The sequence below is a fragment of the Mesoplodon bidens genome, assembly GCF_964165515.1.
Source record: "Mesoplodon bidens genome assembly, chromosome: 2".
Classification (NCBI taxonomy): Eukaryota; Metazoa; Chordata; class Mammalia; order Artiodactyla; family Ziphiidae; genus Mesoplodon; species Mesoplodon bidens.
The window spans coordinates 151,797,875-151,819,284 of record NC_138177.1 but is presented as its reverse complement, the minus strand read 5'-3'; the positions used below and the strand labels follow the sequence as shown (position 1 = coordinate 151,819,284).

Sequence of the window (21,410 nt, the reverse complement as noted above, 5' to 3'; positions counted from 1 at the left end):
CGTGTCCCCTGCATTGGCAGGCAGATTCTCAACCACTGTGCCACCAGGGAAGCCCTGAACTGATCTTATATGTAGAAAACCCTGAAGACCATGAAAAAACTGTTAGAAGTAATAAATTCAGTACAGCTGCAGAATTTAAAAATCAGCATATTAAAACCAGTTGCATTTCTAGAATAATGAACTGAAAAGAAAATTAAGAAAACAATCCCATTTACAATAGCATCAAAAAGAATGAAATACTTAGGAATAAGTTTGACCAAGGAGGCAAAAGACTTATACACTGAAAAAAACAAAACATCACTGAAAGAAATTAGATGCAAATATTGATAAATGAAAGATATCCCATGTTCATATTGGGGAGGACAATATTTTAAAGATGTCAATACTACCCAAAGTTATACACAGATTCAGTGCTTTCCCCATCAAAATCCTGATATTTTAAATAGAAATGAAAAAAAAATCCTAAAATTCACATGGAACCACAAAAGATCCCCAAAAGCCAAAGCAATCTTGAGAAAGAAAAACAGAGCTGGAAGCATCACACTTTCTGATTTCAAAATATATTATAAAGCTACACTAATCAAATAGTAAGGCGTTGGTATAAAGACAGACACATGGAACAATGGAACATAATAAAGAGCCTAGAAATAACCCCACACACATACAGTCACCTGATCTTTGACAAGAGAGCCAATAATACCCACAGCCAACATCATACTCAATGGTGAGAAGCCAAAAGCATTCCCTCTAAGATCAGAAACAAGACAAGGATGCCCACTCTCACCAATTTTATTTGACAGTTTTGGAAGTCTTAGCCACAGCAATTAGAGGTGAAAATAAAAGGAATCCAAGTTGGAAAAGAAGTAAAACTATCGCTCTTTGCAGATGACATGATACTATACATAGAAAATCCTAAATGCAACTAGAGATTATCATACTAAGTGAAGTAAGTCAGAAAGAGAAAGTCAAATACCATACGATACCACTTACATGTGGAATCTAAAATATGGCACAAATGAACCTACTTGCAAAACAGAAATAGACATAGAGAACAGACTTGTGGTTTCCAAGGGGGAGGGAGGGAGGGAGAGGGATGGACTGGGAGTTTAGGGTTGGTACATGCAAACTATTACATTTAGAATGGATAAACAACAAGGTCCTAATGTATATATAGCACAGGGAACTATATTCAATATCCTGTGATAAACCATAATGGGAAAGAATATATAAAAAGCACATCTCTATGTGTATAACTGAGTCACTTTGCTGAGATTTGCACAACATTGTAACTCAACTGTACTTCAATTAAAAAAAAGGAAAGAAAAGAAAATCCTAAAGATGCCATCAGAAAACTGCTAGAACTCATCAGTGAATTCGGTAAAGTTGTCAGATACAAAATTAACATACAGAAATCTGTTGCATTTCTATACACTAACAATGAAATATCAGAAAGAGAAATTAAGGAAACAAATCCAGTTACCACTGTATCAGAAAGAAATACCCAGGAATAAACCTACCTAAGTGGGCAAAAGACCTGTACTCCAAAAACTATAAGACACTGATGAAAGAAATTGAAGACAACACAAACAGATGGAAAGATATACTGGGTTCTTGGATTGGAAGAAACAATATTGTTAAAATGACCATACTACCCAGGGCAATCTAAGGTTCAATGCAATCCTATCAAATTACCAATGGCATTTTCACATAACTAGAACAAATAATTTAAAATTTGTATGGAAACATGAGAGACTCCAAATAGCCAAAACAATCTTGAGAAAGAAGAACAGAGCTGGAGGAATCACTCTCCCTGACTTCTCCCCTATTACAAAACTACAGTAATCAAAACAGTATGGTACTGGCACAAAAACAGACATATAGATCAACAGAACAGGATAGAAAGCCCAGAAATAAACCCACACACTTATGGTCAATTAACCTATGACAAAGGAAGCAAGAATATCCATTTGAGAAAAGACAGTCTCTTCAGTAAGTGGTGCTGGGAAAACTGGACAGCTACATTAAAAGAATGAAATTAGAACATGCTCTAACACTATATACAAAAATAAACTAAAAATGGATGAAAGACATAAATATGACTGGATACTATAAAACTCCTAGAGGAAAACATAAGCAGAACACTCTTTGACGTAAACCACAGCAGTACTTTTTTGAATCTGTCTCCTAGAGTAATGGAAATAAAAGCAAAAATAAACAAATGGGACCTTATTAAACTGAATAGGTTTTGCATAGCAAAGGAAACTATAAACAAAACAAAAAGACAACCCTCAGAATGGGAGAAGGTATTTGCAAATGATGCAGTCGACAAGGAATTAATTTCTAAAATATATAGACAGCTTATATAGCTCAATATCAAAAAACCAAACAATTCAATCAAAAAGTGGGCAGAAGGGACTTCCCTGGTGGTGCAGTGGTTAAGAATCCACATGCCACAGTGGTTAAGAATCTGCCTGCCAGTGCAGGGGATGTGGGTTCGAGCCCAGGTCCGGGAAGATCCCACATGCCGTGAAGCAACTAAGCCTGTGCACCACAACTACTGAGCCTGCGCTCTAGAGCCCACGAGCCACAACTGCTGAGCCTGCGTGCCACAACTACTGAAGCCTACGTGCCTAGAGCCTGTGCTCCGCAACAAGAGAAGCCACCACAATGAGAAGCCTGCACACTGCAACGAAGAGTAGCCCCCGTGCAGTGCAACTAGAGAAAGCCTGCGTGCAGCAACGAAGACCCAACACAGCCAAAACTAAATACATAAATAAAAATTTAAAAAATAAATTGGGGGCTTCCCTGGTGGCGCAGTGGTTGAGAGTCCGCCTGCCGACGCAGGGGACACGGGTTCGTGCCCCAGTCCGGGAAGATCCCACATGCCGCGGAGTGGCTGGGCCCATGAGCCATGGCCGCTGAGCTTGCGCGTCCAGAGCCTGTGCTCCGCGACGGGAGAGGCCACGACAGTGAGAGGCCCGCATACCGCAAAAATAAATAAATAAATAAATAAATGGGCAGAAGACCTAAATAGATGTTTCTCCAAAGAAGACATACAGATGGCCAATGGGCACATGAAAAGATGCTCAACGTTGCTAATTATTAGAGAAATGCAAATCAAAGCTACAATGAGGTATCACCTCACACAAGTCAGAATGGCCATCATCAAAAAGGCTACAAATAATAACTGCTGGAGAGGGTGTGGAGAAAAGGGAACCCTTCTACACTGTTGGTGGGAATGTAAATTGGTGCAGCCACTATGGAAAATAGTATGGAGTTTCCTCAAAAAACTAAAAGTAAAGATATCATATGATCTGGCAATCCCACTCCTGGGCATATATCTGGAAAAGACAAAAACTCCAGTTCGAAAAGATACATGCACCCCAGTGCTCATAGCAGTACTATTTATAATAGCCAAGACATGGGAGCAACCTAAATGGCCATCAACAGATGAATGGATAGAGAAGATGTGGTATATATACATTGGAATATTACTCAGCCATAAAAAGAATGAAATAAGGCCATTGCAGCAATATAGGTGGACCTAGAGATTATCATACCAAGTGAAGTACGTCAGACAAAGACAAATATCATGTGATATCACTTATATCTGGAATCTAAAAGAATGATACAAATGAACTTATTTACAAAACAGAAATAGACTCACAGACATAGCAAACAAATTTATGGTTACCAAAGGGGGCAGAGCGGAGGAGGGAGGGATGAATTGGGAGTTTGAGATTAACAGTTATATACTACTATGTATAAAATAGATAAACAACAAGGGCCTACTGTATAGCACAGGGAACTATGTACAATATCTTGTAGTAACCTATAATGGGAAAAATCTGAAAAAATATATATGATATGACTCAATGCAGTCAAAAATAAATAAATAAAATAATTTATTTTTAAAAAAGTGAGAATGTGGAGAAATTGGAACCCCTGTACACTGTTGGAATATAAAAATGGTGCAGCCACTATGGAAAATAGTACAAAGATTCCTCAAAAAATTAAAAATTGAACTATCATATGATCTAGCACTCCCATTTCTGGGCATATATCTAAAATAATAGAAAGATCTCAAAGAGATATCTACACTCCTATGTTCACTACAGCATTTTTCACAATAGCCAAGATGCAGAAACCACTTAAATGTCCATTAATGTAGCCTAGATAAAGAAAATGCAGTATATAATACAGTGAAATATTGATCAGCCTTAAAAAAGAAGAAAATTCTGCCATGTGCAATAATATGGATGAACCTTGAGGACATTATGCTTGGTGAAATAAGCCAGTCACAGTAGGACAAATACTGCATGATTCCATTTATCTAAAAGTCAGGCTCATAGAAACAGAGAGTAGAATGGTGGTTACTAGGTGCAAAGGAAATGGGAGGTGTTGTTCAATGGGTATAAAGTTTCAATCATGCAAGATGAACAAGTTCTAAAGACAAATATAGTGCCTTACCTTAGTAACAGCAGTACAACATAGTACCTGTACAACACAGTGCCTATGGTAACAATACCATTTGTAAGCTTAAAATTTAAGAGGGTAAATCTCATGTTAAATGGTCTTACCACAATAAAAAATAAATAAATAAGATGTATGGATACAGAAAGATTGAAAGTAAAGGAATTTAAAAAGATATCCCAGGCAATTACTTACCAAAAGTAAGCCAGTGTGTAGCTACATTAATATGAGAAATCACAGACTATAAGGGAAAAAGTATTATTAGGGTTAAAAAGGACCACATAATGATGAATTATAATTCACCAGAAACATATAATGATCCTGATGCTATGAGAACCTAGTAAAGCCTCAAAAGTTAGGTGTGGCCTTGTTACTTCTGGGTGGAAGCTCTAAGAATTAGTATGTACTTTGCTGCATGCCCTTGTTTTCCTCCACCATGGCAATCAGGACTGTCCAGATGGTACCTTCTCCATCAGCCTGGGTCCTAGAGTGAGGATAATGAAAATACTACTAGCAATCATGATGCACATGGAGCATGAGTAAGAAATAAATCTTTAATGGGCTGCTTGTTTTTGACAGCTTTATTGAGGTAAAATCAGCACGCAATGAACTACACATATTTAAAGTCTTCAGTTTGTTAAGTTTTGGCACACATATGCACCTGTAAGGCCATCACCACAATCAAGATAATAAACGCATCCAATATCCCCCAAATTTCTTCATGTCCTTTGTGATCCTCCCTCTCATCTTCACCCTCTGCTTGGTTCCACGTGACCACTGGATCTGCTGTGGTCATTGTAGATCACTTGCATTTTCTGTAATTTTATATACATGGAATCATACAGTATGTACTCTTGTTTGTCTTTCAATCAGCACAATTATTTTGAGATTCATGCATGCTGTAGGGTTCATAAATAGTTCATCCATACTTATTGAGTTGTATTCTGTCATATAGCTGTACATTTATGTATTTATCCATTCACCCAGTGATGGACATTTTGATTGTTTCCAGTTTTTGGCTATTACAAATAAAGCTACTATGAATATTCCTGTAGAACATTCCTGTAGAAGTCTTTGTGTGTACATATGCTTTCATTTCTCTTGGGTAAATACCTAGGAATGGCTGGATCAGATAGTAGGTGTGTATTTACCTTTTAAAGAAACTGCCAAACTGTTTTACAGAAGTGTACAATGGTGGTTTTAATTTTCATTTCCACAATGACTAATAACATTGAAAACCTTTTTATGAGCTTATTTGTCCATCACCCATATATCATCTTTGGTGAAGTGTCTGTTTGAATATTTGCCCATTTTTAATTGGGTTGTTTGTTTTCTTTTTCAACTCAAAACTTCTGACCTTTGGAAGACACTGTTAAGAGAATAAAAACACCATTGAGGACAGGTTGTGTGTGTAACTATAGACAGTAGAACAAGGGAGATCTTTGTGGTAGGTTTGTATCTTGATTGTGGTGGTGGTTACACAAATATGTACATGTGATAAATAAAACATACATAGTATCAATGTTAATATTCCTGGTTTTGATAGTATATCATAATTATGTAAGATATAACTGTGAGATAATAAGAAATATACATATTGGTCTCTGCCCCTGGTTCCTGGCCCAGAGCTCCTAAAACCCTTGTGATTTCCTAAGTGATAAGAGCACTAGGAACATCTTTTGTTCCAGTATTTGGTCTTTGACCCCATCCCTGATATAGGGTGCTAAATCCCTTGGAATTTCCTGCATGATAGGAGGGTCTTTTGTTCTAATGAAATGATTCTGGGTGGACTCCCGGATGGCTCTTAGATGGGGGCTGGTCACCAGAAAGACCAAGCCATGATTAGAAGCTTGGGATCCGGCCCCCCCACCCCTGCACCCCCCCTCCCCTGCCACAGGGGCTGAAAATGGAGTTAATAATTGATCATGCCTGCATGAGGAAGCCTCCATAAAAATCTCAACAGAAGGGGTTCGTGGAGCTTCCAGGTTGGTGAACACATCCACATTCTGGGAGGGTGATGCAACCCAACTCCACAGGGTCAGAAGCTCCTGTGCTTGGGACCCTCCCAGACCTCGCCCTATGTTATCTGTCTGTTCATCTGGCTATTCATTTGTGTCCTTTATCATATCTTTTAATAAACTGGTAAACATTAAGTCAGTGTTTCCCTGAATTCTGTGAGCTGTTCTAGCAAATAACTGAATCCAAGGGGGAGGAAGTCATGGGAACCTCCAATTTGTAGCTAAGTTGGACAGAGTTGTGGCTAATCTGGGGTCCTACTATTTGCCATTGGCCTCTAAAGCATGTGTGTGTGTGGGGAAGACTCATGGGAATGAGCCCTTAACCTGTGGGATTTGATGCGTGCGTCTCCATGTTGATTGTGTCATAATGGAGTTAAGCTGTAGGACAACCAGCTGGTGTTGCAGAGAACTGCTTGTGAAGAACCTATCCCCCCCGCCACATGCACACATCTGGTGTCAGAAGTGTTGTGAGTGTGGTAGTGGTGTGAAAGTAAAGGAGAAACACAGGAGGAAGACTGGGTTTTTCTAACTCAATAACCACTGAGGGAAATTGGGTGAAGGGTATACAGGGCCTCTGTACCATCTTTGCAACTAGCCGTGAATCTAAAATTATTTCAAAAAAAAATTAAAAAGAAAATAAACAACCCCCAGACTTTCTAAAATAAATGGTGTTTGGACAACTGATTATATATTAGGGAGAAAATAAAACTGGATCCCTATCTTACAATATACATAAAAGTCAATCCCTAGAGTATTAAAGACTTTAACATGAATAGAAAATTATTAGAGAAGACAGTATGGAAATTGTCTTTGTGACTGCAAGATAGGAAAATATTTCTTAATGTTCAAAAAAGAACACACCAAAAGGAAGAAAATCAATAAACTTGACTACATTTATATTAAGCATTTTGATTCACATAAAGAGAGTGAAAAGATAAGCTACAAACTGAGAGAATAATTGCAACACATAAAACTGAGTAAGATTTAATATGTAGGCTATATAAGTTACTTCTATACATCCATAAGAAAAGACAATTCAGTTAGCAAACTGGACAAAGAAATGAGTGGTATTTTCACTTAGGAGAAAGCATAAATAATCCATAAACATTTGAAAAAATTTTCTAGTTCATCTGAAATCAGGGAAATGAAAGTTGAAATCATAATAAAACCCAATTACACAGCCACCAAATGCAAAAGTTAGATAATAGTGAATGTTAGCTAGAATATGGACTAAAGGGAACTTTCACGTGTTGCTGATATTGGTGTAAACTGGAAAAGTTCCCTAGGAAAATAGTATGTCGTTACCTTAATAAGTTGAACAATGCATACACTCTACAAGCTAGGAATTCTACTATGAGGTATATTTCCTAGAGAAACTCTTGCACTTGGGCAGCAAGAGACATGTAGAAGAATGTTTATAGCTGCATTGCCTATAATAGCAAAACATACAAACAAAAAAAAATAACAAAAATGATGGCTTCATCATTTTGAGATTTATCTATGTTATTGCATGAAGCTGCATTTGATTTTCACCACTCTATTGTATGAATACTGTTGTACTGGGGGAATGCCACAACTTATTTACCTATTCTTTTCATTAAAAGCACTAAAGCCAGACTGTTTTACTGGTGAATCTTTACTAAACTTTCAAAGGAACAGATAATTCTTATCTTATACATGTTATTCCAAAGGGGAGAAATTATCCAACTCATTTTTCAGAGGTTAATATAATACTGATACCAAGACCACTTAAGGGCAGTAGAATGGACAACCTCATTTGTGAACATGGAGCGAAAATTCTGAATACAATATTAAAATTTAAACCCAGTAGTAAATTTAAAAATAATGTATTACATACAACCAGAGTACAGCTTATTCTAGGAATGTAAGGATTTTTGAAAATTAAAAACTATCGGTGCTTTTGGCTTCCTAACCTAGCCCCACTACTTCTTTGTAGGCAATAAATAGCACAGGCAAGGAGAACAATCCAAGCAGTAAGCCACTACAGTTACTGTGATCCAGGCCAAATTATATGGAGGACCAGGGAATGAATGTCTGGGGTTCATTCATATAGCAAGGCTAATGATTTCAACATACAGATAAAACAGATGTGCAACTGCATGATTTATTAACTTTAACTAGGTTGAAGCTGACAGGAAAAACACCTGTCTTATGGATCCAGAACCCAGAAGCTCTCCTGGGTGTAAAGGCTCAAGATAATGTTTTTCTTTCAGGACATCATGTCTTTGTCTTCTGCATAAATCCCTTGTAGGTGCCTCCCCAGATCTTCCCCCAAGGTAGAGTTAACATCTCTAACTTCCACTTATTTCATTTGCAGGTGGTGTTTTTGCCTTAGAAGATCACAATTTTACAACCATCATGTAATGAATAGATTCAGGTAAGGATCATCAATGTATACTAAAACTATTGGGTGAAAGATTGTTGCAGAACAGGAAATTTACATGGTTTCAAAGTATCATTCCATAGGTTAATTGATTAACTATAAAGAGGAAGAGGTAACTTTAAAGTAGAATTCTGATGGATACCACCTGAAACAAATGATCAAATTTACCATCACCAATAACAAGGCAAACTGACATTATGTGCCTCTTGATGTGATGTGATGGGAAGTACACATCATCACATATATAGTATTTTTGCCAAAAATGATTAACCTAAATCTAATTGTTGGGGGGAAGGTGACCAAATCCAGACTGTGGGACATTCTAAAAGACAACTTCCCTGGACTCTTCAAAAACAGTAGAGTCATGAAAGACCACCTATGTGTGTGTGCATTGCATACATGCACGTGTATGTGTACTGTTCTAGAATAAAGATAAAGATGAAAGGATACGAGAAAGGCTTGACAACCAAATGCACTGAGGGATCCTTAATTGGATCGTAGATCAAATAAGAAAAAAGTTATAAAGGAAATTGGTAATAATTGATGAAATTTTACTATGTTATTGTATATTAAATATATTAATGTTAAATTCCTTGGATGTAATAATGGTATTGCAGATATTTAGGAGGATGTTCTTGTTAAAGAGTTACATGCTGAGGTGTTCAGGCATAAAGTGTCATCATGTCTGGAACTTTCAAATGGTTCAGCAAAAAGAGAAAAAAGTACATAGATGGATACCCAGGTAAATAAAATGTGGCCAAACGTTAACAACTGGTGAATCTAGGTAATGGATAAACTATTAATTCATTATACCATAAGTTCACCTTTTCTGGGGATTATTTTTCAAAATAATAAGTTGGGGGAAAAAGCAAAAAGAAAAAACTAAAAAAAAATGCACCTACTACAGTTGGCAAAAGGCAAGGGCAGCAAGGGAGAAAGGATATGCAGTGCAAAATTACAGAAACTTTAATCTTACTTGGCTAATCACCCACTGTGTTCTTGAAACCCTCACTTTTGTGGTCACAAAAATGGAAACATTCCATACTTTTTGTTTTTCTCCTCTCTCTTCATAAGGTCTGACTCATCTGAATAGCTTCTCCTGAATTTACTTAGTGAATTTATTTCTTGGTAGTTAACCTTGATGCTTTTCCCACCTGCTATATAATAAACTCCCCTTCTCAATTCCCCCCCATTGATCAATGCTGTCCTTTCAACAAGTGAAATTCACCTTAATAGCTTAAAGGAGGAAAACTATATGATTGTTGTCCTCAGTGCAAGGAAAGCACACAATAAAATTCAGTGCCTCTTAAAAAGTGAGAAAAGAATTTCCTTAATATGAAAAGGAGCATCTGTAGCAAAACCTCCATCAAACCTCATACATTAAAGTACAAGTATGCTTATGAACCTTAGAAGTATTTCCTTTAATAGTGGTAATGAAGTAGGCCAATAGGATGCAGGGTACTTCTATCACCACTAATGTTCAGTGTGATATTGGAGGTCCTGACCAATACAATAAGACCAGAAAATGAAAGAGTAACTCTAAGGATTGGAAAGGAAGAGATTTATTTGCAGATTATATGATCATTTGCATAAAAATAATCATAATAAGAATAGCTAATGTGCATTGAGTACTTAATATATGCAGGAGCTGTTCAGTAAGCATTACATGTATTAATGCCACTTAATTCTACTTTAAAACAACCCTAGGAGATAGGTATAACTATTATCCCCATCTTACAGATAGTGACACTAAGGCACAGAGAAGGTAAGAAACTTGCTCAAGATCAACCAAAGCAGTCTAATTCTAGGCCCTTAAGTTTTAATCACTCTTCTATAACTTTACTGTCATCAACACAACTTGCGACAAAGAGAGGCATGAGAGGTAGTCAAGAGCCAATGCAATAAAATTAGTATGTCTTTAGAGCTAGAGGAGAAGGCGTAACAGTGGTTCTCAATATTGGCTGCATACTGGAATCACTTGGAAAGCTTTGAAAAATCCTGATGCCCAGCCTGCACCCAGACCAATTACATCTGAATCTTGGAAGAAGGGTGGAAAGGCCTCAGTAGTTTTTAAAGAACAATTGCATTAAAATGTCTTAAGAGAACTCAAGAATCCATTCAAATTGTGGTGTAAGTTTCCTTTCTTGCAAGGTGGGTGAGGTTGCACACTCTGAGCAGATGAATTACAGAAGGGTGTTATTTGAACCCAGGAGAAGGATAGGGACTAGAAGTCCCACATTGTGGTGGAGACTGTAAAAAGGTCTCAGTGTATCCACATGTGGCTCAGATAGAGTCATCCTGAAGCCTGCAAAGCTCAGGTGTCAAATCTCTGACTGATAATGACTTATTGTGCTAATAAATTGTCAACCCAATAGCCTCGACTTGTTTAAGGTGTCAATCTCAGCCTTCCTAAGGAGGTAACTATATCACAGCCAGGAACTGTTAAGCTGGTTACCTCAATGTGGCCCCTCCCTAGATGGTAACTCTATCATGACTGTGAATTGTTGACCTAGTAATCTGAAATCCCTGGAGATGGTAGAACTTCTTTCTCAGTGCATAAGTGGATTTTCAAGTCTGAAAAGGCTTAGAATTAAATATAGAAATGGGGACTTCCCTGGTGGTCCAATGGCTAAGACTCTGTGCTCCCAATGCAGGGGGCCCAGGTTTAATCCCTGGTCAGGGAACTAGATCCCACATACTGCAAGTAAGAGTTCGCATGCCGCAACTAAAGATCCCACATGCCACAAGTAAGACCCAGCGCAGCCAAATAAATAAATAAATAAATACAGAAATGATAAATAAATCAAACCTATCACATAAATACTTTTGTGTTTAAAATAATTGTGTGTATGTGTTTGGTACTTAAAATGTAATTTTGAAATAATATGGCATATTGAAGAATCTAAGAGATTAGCCTAGTTTGGTAGATTAGACCTATGAAATGTAAGGAAATATAATTGTTTGTAAATAATAATATTATTTAAAAAAAAATTTTTTTTGGCCATGACGTGCAGCTTGTGGGATCTTAGCTCCCCGACCAGGGATTGAACCCAGGCCCTTGGTGATGAGATCGCAGAGTCCTAACCATTGGACCGCCAGGGAGTTCCCATGTAAATAATATTAGAATACTAGATCTACTAGATGTATATGTTATTTATTTATTTTTAAATTTATTTATTTATTTATTTACTGTGGCTGCTTTGGGTCTTCGTTCCTGCGTGCAGGCTTTCTCTAGCTGCAGCGAGTGGGGGTTACTCTTCGTTGCGATGTGCGGGCTTCTTATTGCAGTGGCTTCTCTTGTTGTGGAGCATGGGCTCTAGGTGCACGGGCTTCAGTAGTTGCAGCACATGGGCTTAGTAGTTGTGGCTCACGAGCTCTAGAGCGCAGGCTCAGTAGTTGTGGCACATGGGCTTAGTTGCTCTGTAGCATGTGGGATCTTCCCGGACCAGGGCTTGAACCTGTGTTTCCTGCATTGGCAGGAGGATTCTTAACCACTGCGCCACCAGAGAAATCCTGATCTATATGTTATTTATATATATGTAACAAATTTTCGTTAAGTACTTGGGAAGAATTTGCTTACTAGAGATGAAACTTGATTGAGCAGGCATATGATGGGTGTAAAATGAAAAGAGAGTACATGAAGTTTATATTCAGTTTACAATGTTTAATGAAATTACATTTTATAAATTTAAAAATGGGATCGTTTAACAGAGTTTAATTGTTCTGCCTGAGTTACCCAAACAATAATAAAAGATCCCCTTAAGCCTAATCATTATTTTTATATAAATATAATCAATTTATAAATAGAATAATATATTTGTAAGTTGAACTTTTAAGTTTTAAATAAAGCCAAGGTTTTGAGTTTGTAGATGAAAAATTTAATATTAATTTAGAACTTAAAATGCTGTAGTCTTTTGTGCTCACAAAATCTGCCCTCAGACATGAAAAAAAATCACATCGACACTATTATTATCTGCATTTAACTGATGAAGAAATGGAAGCTCAGAAAGGTTAAGGAAACAGGAATCAACTCCATGCGTGTGTGGCTTTAAAGCCTGTGCTCTTAACCAGTGTGCATGTAGTTTCCCTGATGGATCAACCTCCTGAAAAGTCAAATGACTTTGGAATAATAAAGTAAACTATTTTGAAGTGACTTAATCAATGTCTGCTCATATGCATTATAGGTTGACTTCACAGCTAAGTGGTCAATTTCAGCTCAAGGAAAGACTTTACTGGCTCATATGACAGAAAATTCTGGCTTCAGGCAGGGTTGCTACAGACTCAAACTCTGCTTCTCTCTGTCCATCTGTCTGTGTTGACTCCATTCAGACACAGGCTTTCCTGTGGTGCAAGATGACTGGTGCTATCCCTTTGGGCTCAAGGACAGCTAGAAAATGTGGCTGCCTCTCTCCCAGTGTTCCCACAAAGGAATCATTGCATCTCACTGACTCTCATTAGCTCATGGGTCTATTCTGGAACTAATTACTGTGACCGAGAAAATATGATGTTTTAAATGGCCATGCCTGGGGTCTCAGGTTGACCCCTAGAGTTGGAGGTGGAGTCAAATCCACCACAAACACGTGGGCTGAGAGTAGGGAGGGAGCAGTCCTACAGAAGGGTGATTGGATGACAGGCAGCAAAAACAGATGTCCATTACAGTGGGCAAACTTCTCTCTTACTTAAGTACCTCACTATATCATTCACATGTACTGCTGACATAGTCTCTTCCTTTTGGCCAGGAATCACGATACAACACTATAACTTAACTGTGTATCCTTTATTTTTCCCGTTATTGCATTTTGAGAGCAGGGATATCTGTCTTTCCTTTCATCAGTGACCAAAATAAAAGCTGTTCAGGCATTTATCTAAATGAATGAAACCCAGATTACAGGAGCCTGGGTTTGTTACCTCAGAAGAGAAATAAGGAAGATGGGAAAGTGTTTTTATGGTATTGTGGTTGGTAGCTATGTAGTATAAGGAAGGTAAGTCAAATTCACCAGACACTTATTGATAACTTCTTTGTGTTAGGCTGATTCCTGTTGGGGACAGTGTTCCAGTGCCCTTCAAGGAGCAACCAGCCTAGAGGAAGAGACAGATGGAAGGTGTTGGTTACTGTGATTTGGTTTCGGCCCAGATCCATGTTAGAATGGGCCACCATATAGGCCTTGGTAATGGGTTGAGTCCTGGAGAGGGTTGGGGTTATCAAGTGTAATGTTGATTGGGTTTAAGGTTTTTAGTTTCCATTTATTGAGCACCCCCATCAAGTTACTTATACCCAAGGCCTGGGGCTTGGGGAGTAGGCAGGTCAAAAGGCTCCCAGAGTATGCCCAGGTCCTGGCTCAGGGTTAAAACCACCACTTCAGAGTGTGAAGAACCTAGTCACAAATAGCCCCAGATACCCACAAAACCACAGACATATGGGGCAAATTGGGACAAAGCAGAGACCATGCTTCCAGACACCCAAAGGAATGGAGCATTGTCCCAGAGACAGCCTGTCTACAGACATGGAAAAGGTACTACTTAGTTCCAGAGGGAGGGTGTGCAGGGTGCCTGAGCTTGAGACTTTGTGAAATAGAGTTGATCACACTTTTTACTTCGGCTGTTCAGAGGAAGGACATCTTTATCAAACTGCACCCATTCTGAAAACCTGACTGTGGTCATTCAGAAGCCAAGGTTTGCATAGGAAGTGTGGGAAAACAGGAGTAGAACTGGAGAAGGAGTCATTCAGGCTCTATGAGAGAACAGCTCATTCCTTTTCCCTCCTGTCTTCCTGGAGGGAGAGGCTAGTGATAGAAGGCAGCCCACCATGATACTCGTTTCTCAGTGTATGTGGGTCTGAGATAAACATGGAGAACTTCTTGAGGGTGAAGAGGGAATAGCCTGCCCTCCTGGTCAAATGGTAACCCTGCTGCTGTTACATATGGGCCTAGGACGGCTGCCCATCATTCATCACTCAAGGCCTGCCAGAGAGTTCCCTTGACCCAGATGCCACAGGTAGGGGATGGAAGAGAACCTGAATAGGGAGCTGGCACCCTGTCAGCACAACAGGGGCAGAGTTAGAAAACACAACCCCAAAGGAAGCCAGAGGCATACTAATCTGGACCCTCCAGAAAAGTTGTCTTCAAACTGGGTATGCATACCCCTGGGGGTTCACAAAAACTTTCCAAGAGGTATGTGAGCATATTTAGCTTAAAGGGAATCAATGTAAAGATCCTCAGCTTCCAGGTGTACTCTTTCCAAAAATTAATCTGACTAAGAGGAGTGATGACAGCAAGATGGTAAAATAAGAAGCTCAGATTCCCTTCCCCAACAGAGACATTGACATAACAATAATATACAGTCCCAAAAGCCTTTATGAGAATTCCAGAAACCAGTTAAGAAACTCACAGTACCCAGGCAAACTAAAAGCCAAGAACAGCTACATTGAAACAGATAAGAGGAACCATTTCATTTCACTCACAATAGCCCTTCTCCCAAGCTGGCACGGCTTGGAGCACTCAGGAGTAGAATAGAAATCATAGAGTGAGTGCTCTCAGACCACAGTGGAATTCAACTAGAAATCAACAACAGAAAGATGGCTAGATAATCCCAAAATACATGGAATTTAAAGTATTAAATAAACTTTAAATAACACAAAACTTCTAAACAACACACGGGCCAAAGAAGAAATATCAAGAGAAATTTTAAAATGTTTGAACTAAATGAAAAACACAACTTATCAAAATTTGTGGGATGTAGCAAAAGAAGTGCTTTGATGGCACTGAATAGCATATATTAGAAAAGAGCTAAACTCTAAACTCAATAATCTAAGCTCTACCTTTGGAAGTTTAGAAAAAGAAGAGAAAACTAAATCAAAAGTAAGCAGAAGAAAAGAAATAATAAAAATTAGAGCAGAAATCAATGAAATTGAAAACAGGATATCAATAGAGAAAATGATCAAAACCGAAAGCTGGTTCTTTGAAAAGATGAATAAAGTTGATAAGCCTCTAGCTAGGCTAACTGAGAAAAAAGAGGACACAAATTTCTAATATCAGAAGTGAGAAAGGGGGCATCTGATCCCATGGACATTAAAAGGATAATAAAGGAACATGAGCAACTATATGCCCACAAATTTAATAATCTAGATGAAATGGGCCAATTCCCTGAAAGATATAAACTATCAAAACTCACATAAGGGGCTTCCCTGGTGGCGCAGTGGTTGAGAGTCCGCCTGCCGATGCAGGGGACGCAGGTTCGTGCCCCGGTCCGGGAAGATCCCACATGCCGCAGAGCGGCTGGGCCTGTGAGCCATGGGCCATGGCCGCTGAGCCTGCACGTTCGGAGCCTGTGCTCCGCAACAGGAGAGGCCACAACAGTGAGAGGCCCGTGTACCGCAAAAAAAAAAAAAAAAAAAAAAACACCTCACATAAGAAACAGGCAATCTGAGGAGGCTTATATTTATTAAAGAAATTGATCAATATTTAATAACTTCCCCAAACAGAAAGCACCAGGCCCAGATGGCTTCATTGGTGAATTCTACCAAATATTTAAGGAAGAAATTATATCTATTTTCTACAATTCCTCCAGAAGACAGAATCAAGAAGGACTACTTCCTAACTCATTCTATGATATCAGCATTATGCGAATACCAAAACTAGACAAAGACCTTACAAATACAGAAAACTACAGAAAAATATCTCTCATGAACATAGATGCAAAAATTCTCAACAAAACATTAGTGAATGGAATCCAACGATGTATTCAATATAAAAAGAATTACAGAGGGAGGATTCTGGGAAGATGGCAGAGTAGGAAGCACCTGGAATCTGTTTCCCCACCAAGACAACAATTAACTGGCAGAATCTGTCTGATGTAACTATTTTGGAGATCTGGCTGGAGTCTACTGAAAGCCTGCAACTTCCAGGGGAAGGCTTGGATGATAAATAGCAGTTAATTTTGGTCAATTTCAGCTCTTAGCACAGTAGCAGGTACTCATCCTCCACTCCAGCCCCATGGCAGGCAACACACACATTTCTTGGAGTAACCTACACAGAGCTAGTGGGAGCCATGGTGAATAAAGAGAACACTGTCCTCCAAATATTGGGGATCTGTGCTCTGATTGCTGCTGCTTCTTTCTTTTTTTAAAATAATTTTTATTGGAGTATAGTTGATTTATAATGTTATATTAGTTTCAGGTGAACAGCAAAGTGAATCAGTTATACATATACATATATCCACTCTTTTTTAGATTCTTTTCCCATATAGGTCATTACAGAGCATTGAGTAGAGTTCCCTGTGCTATACAGTAGGTCCTTATTAGTTATCTATTTTATATATAATAATGTATATAGGGGCTTCCCTGCTGGCACAGTGGTTAAGAATTCGCCTGCCAATGCAGGGGACACAGGTTCGAGCCCTGGTCCAGGAAGATCCCACATGCCACAGAGCAGCTACTGAGCCTGTGCTCTAGAGCCTGCGAGCCACAACTCCTGAGCCCACGTGCCACAACTAGTGAAGCCACACACCTAGAGCCTGTGCTCTGCAATAAGAGAACCACTGCAATGAGAAGGCTGTGCACCACGACACAGAGTAGCCTCCGCTTGCTGCAACTAGAGAAAGCCTGTGCACAGCAACGAAGACCCAACGCAGCCAAAAATAAATAATAATAAATAAAATAAATATTTAAAAAATCTTTTAAAAAATACTGTGTATATGTCAATCCCAATCTCCCAGTTTATCCATTCTCCCCTTTCCCCCCTGGTAACCATACATTTATTTTCTATGTCTGTGACTCTATTTCTGTTTTGTAAATAAGTTTATTTGTACCATATTTTTAGATTCCACATATAAGCAATATCATAAGATATTTGTCTTTCTCTGTCTGACTTCACTCAGTATGACAGCCTCTAGGTCCATCCATGTTGCTGTAAATGGCATTTGATTGCTGCTTCTGATCACAGAGGTGCAAACGAAGAGCAGGGCAGCTATTGTTGTTGTATCTTCCCCCACTGTCACAAGCCACTCCCCCTCTGGTTCAAGTGACTTCCAGGTAATTTAAAGGATCAGTACCCTTTTCCTGCCCTTCATTTTTCTTTTTCTCCTCTTGGAGCCCAGACATTAAAGACTAGGAGATTCAAAAACAACTGCATATTGGGGAAAATTAGAATGTGACTGTACATACCCAGGGAAAGATGCAGGTCCAGGAAAGACCTGAGGAGACCTTAAGTTTACATCTCAGGCTGATCCGTGGCATAGAGACAGCCTACAACAATAAAACAAAAACAAACAAATCCATCAAGTCCTGGGGATGGGAGAGAATATGATTTCCAAAGTTACCACATTATTAGATTCAAATGTCCAGTTTTCAACAACAATAAAAAATCACAAGGCATACAAAGAAACAAGAAATCATGGCCCATTCAAAAAATAAAAAAATTTAAAAAACCAACAAAAACTGTCTCTGAAAAAAGCCTGATGACGAATCTACTAGAAAAGACTTAAAACACTTGTCTTAAAGATGCTTAAAGAACTAAAGGGAGATGTAGAAAAAGTCAAGAAAGTAATCTATGAGCAAAATGGAAATATCAATAAAGAGATAGAAAACCTAATAAGAAGCCAAAAAGAAATTCTGGAGCCAGAAGTTATAATAGCTGAAATGAAAAATTCACTAGAGAGATTCAAAGGCACATTTGAGCAGGCAGAAGAAAGAATCAGTGAACTTGAAGATATAGGACAATAGAAATTGTTGAGTCTGAGGAACAGAAAGAAAAAAGATTAAAGAAAAGTGAACAGAGGGCTTCCCTGGTGGTGCAGTGGTTGAGAGTCCACCTGCCGATGCAGGGGACACGGGTTCGTGCCCCAGTCCGGGAAGATCCCACATGCCGCGGAGTGGCTGGGCCCGTGAGCCATGGCCGCTGAGCCCGCGCGTCCAGAGCCTGTGCTCTGCAACGGGAGAGGCCACAACAGTGAGAGGCCCGCGTACCGCAAAAAAAGAAAAGAAAAGTGAACAGAGCTTAAGGGAACTGTGGGACAACATCAAGCAGATTGATTATATGCATTGCAGGAGACCCAGCATGATGAGAGAGAGAAAGGGACAGAGAGAATATTTGAAGAAACAATGTTTGAAAACTTCCCAAATTTGATGAAAAATATGAATATAAACATCTAACAAGCTCAATGAACTCCAGGTAAGATGAACTCAGAGACTCATACTGAGATATAAAAGCAGCGGGACAGAAGCAAATCATCACACAAAAGTGAGCCTCAATAAGATTTCTGGCAGATTTCTCATGACAAACTTTGGAGGCCAGAAGGCAGTGGGCCAACATATTTGAAGTGTTCAAGGGAAAAAACTGTGAACCAGAATCCTATATCTGGCTAAACTGGCCTTCAAAAGTGAGGGAGAAATTAAGACATTCCCCAATAAACAAAAGCTGAAGAAATCAAGCTCTATACTTAATCTGCAAGAAATGCTCAAGGGAGTCCTGCAATGTGAAATGCAAGGACATTAAACAGTAACTTGGAGCCATACAGAGAAATAGAAATCTCAAAAGAAGTAAATACATGGGCAATTACAAAAGCTAGTATTATTGTAACAATGGTTTGTAACTGCATATTTCGCTTTCAACATGATTTAAGAGACTAATACATTTAAAGAAAAAAATCCAATTAGTCTAAAAGCTAGTATTCTTGTAACTGGTTTGAAACTCCAAATTTCATTTTTGATGTAATTTAAGAGACTAATGAATTTAAAAGAATTATTAGTTTATGTTTTGGGGCACACAGTGTATAAAGATGTAATTCTGTGGCATCAACAACCAAAAGGGGTGGGGATGGAGATGGAAAGGAGCAGAGTTTTTGCATCTTGTTGAAGTTAAGTTGTTATAAATTAAAATTAGAATGTTATAAGTTAAGGGTGTTAAATGTAGTTCCCATGATAATCACAAAGAAAAGAACTATAGAATATAAACAAAAGAAAATGAGAAAGGAATGCAAATGTTTTGCTACAAATAAATCAACTAAACATAAAAGAAGACAGTAATACAGAAAATGAGGGACAAAAAGCTATGGGGCATATAGAAAACAAGTAGCAAAATGACAGAAGTAAGTCCTTCCTTATCAGGAATTACTTTAAATGTAAATGGATTAAGTTCTCTAATCAAAAGACAGAGACTGGCAGAATGGATAGAAAACACATAATCCAACTCTATGCTGTCTATAAAAGACTCACTTTATTTTATTTATTTATTTATTTAAACTTTTAATTTTATATTGGAGTATACATATACATGTATCCATTCTCCCCCAAACTCCCCTCCCATCCAGGCTGCCACATAACATTGAGCAGAGTTCCCTGTGCTATACAGTAAGGTCCTTGTTGGTTATCCATTTTAAATATAGCAGTGTGTACATGTTGATCCCAGACTCTCTAACTATCCCTCCCCCCACTTTCCCCTTCGGTAACCATAAGTTTGTTTTCTATGTCTGTGAGTTTGTTTCTATTTTGTAAGTAAGTTCATTTGTATCATTTCTTTTTAGATTCTGCATATAAGGGATGTCATACAATACTTCTCTTTCTCTGTTTGACTTACTTCACTCAGTATGACAATCTCTAGGTCCATCCATGTTGTTGCAAATGGCATTATTTCATTATTTTTAATGGCTGAGTAATATTCTGTTATACATATGTACCACATCTTCTTTATCCATTCCTCTGAAAAGACTCACTTTAGATCCAAAGACACAAATACAGTAGATTGAAAGTGAAAGGATGGAAAAAGATATTCCATGGAAATAGTAAGCAAAAGAGAGCAAAAAGACAAAATAGACTTTATATCAAAAAAGGTTACAGATTCCTAGGGGTATTAGCAGAGGTAAGGGTGTAAGAAAAAGCAGGCCAAAGAGTACAGAGTTTTAAATGGCAGGCTAGGTATTCTTAGTGCAGTGTGCAGTCATCAAGGCCATCCAGCAGGGAGGAGCCATAATCCCAGACCTGAGTGTGAAGGATGAAATGAGAAGAGTGTGGAGGAAGTCAACTTGGTTGAGGAGTTATTTCAGTTTACTCAGAGAACAATATACCTTTTTCCATAAATGTCCTGATATAAAATACCCCTAATAGGGCCTGCCTCTGAAAATATGTCTCAAAGAGTTAGACATGATTTTTGAAAGTATGAAATGAAAGGCTAAAGCTTGCCCAAGCTCCAGCACCTATTGCCCCAAAATAAAAGAACAAACAAATGTACAGATTTTGACCAAGTTGCTTTTGTTCTAATTGGTTTTTAAGAGAGCCAGCATAGGTTGGCTGTATAATAATACAATAATAATAAAACACAACATTGTAAATCAACTATACTTCAGTTAAAAAAGAATTAAAAACAAATAAACAAACAAAATGATTATAGTAACCATTGAATGAGCACTTGCTGTGAGCCAGGTACTATAAGTCTTTCCTCATTCAATACTCACAAACCTGTGATGTAGATTCACTTATTATCATCATTTCATAGATAAAGAAACTGAGTCTAAGAGAGGTCAGA

The 21,410-nt window shown here is 38.3% G+C and overlaps 1 protein-coding gene across 7 annotated transcripts in view; it reads left to right on the top strand.

Moving 5' to 3' along the window:
* The window catches only part of ZNF691 (zinc finger protein 691), an 80,348-nt gene that overhangs the window by 26,336 nt on the left and 32,602 nt on the right, over positions 1–21,410 (top strand). For 6 of the 7 annotated variants that reach the window (XR_014015190.1, XR_014015191.1, XR_014015192.1 and 3 more), the window contains exon 4: positions 8,830–8,889. The gene's annotated coding sequence lies outside the window, so the exon portion shown is untranslated. Of the gene's footprint in view, positions 1–8,829; positions 8,890–21,410 lie in introns of those variants that run through there. The other variant, XR_014015196.1, reaches the window with a different exon arrangement.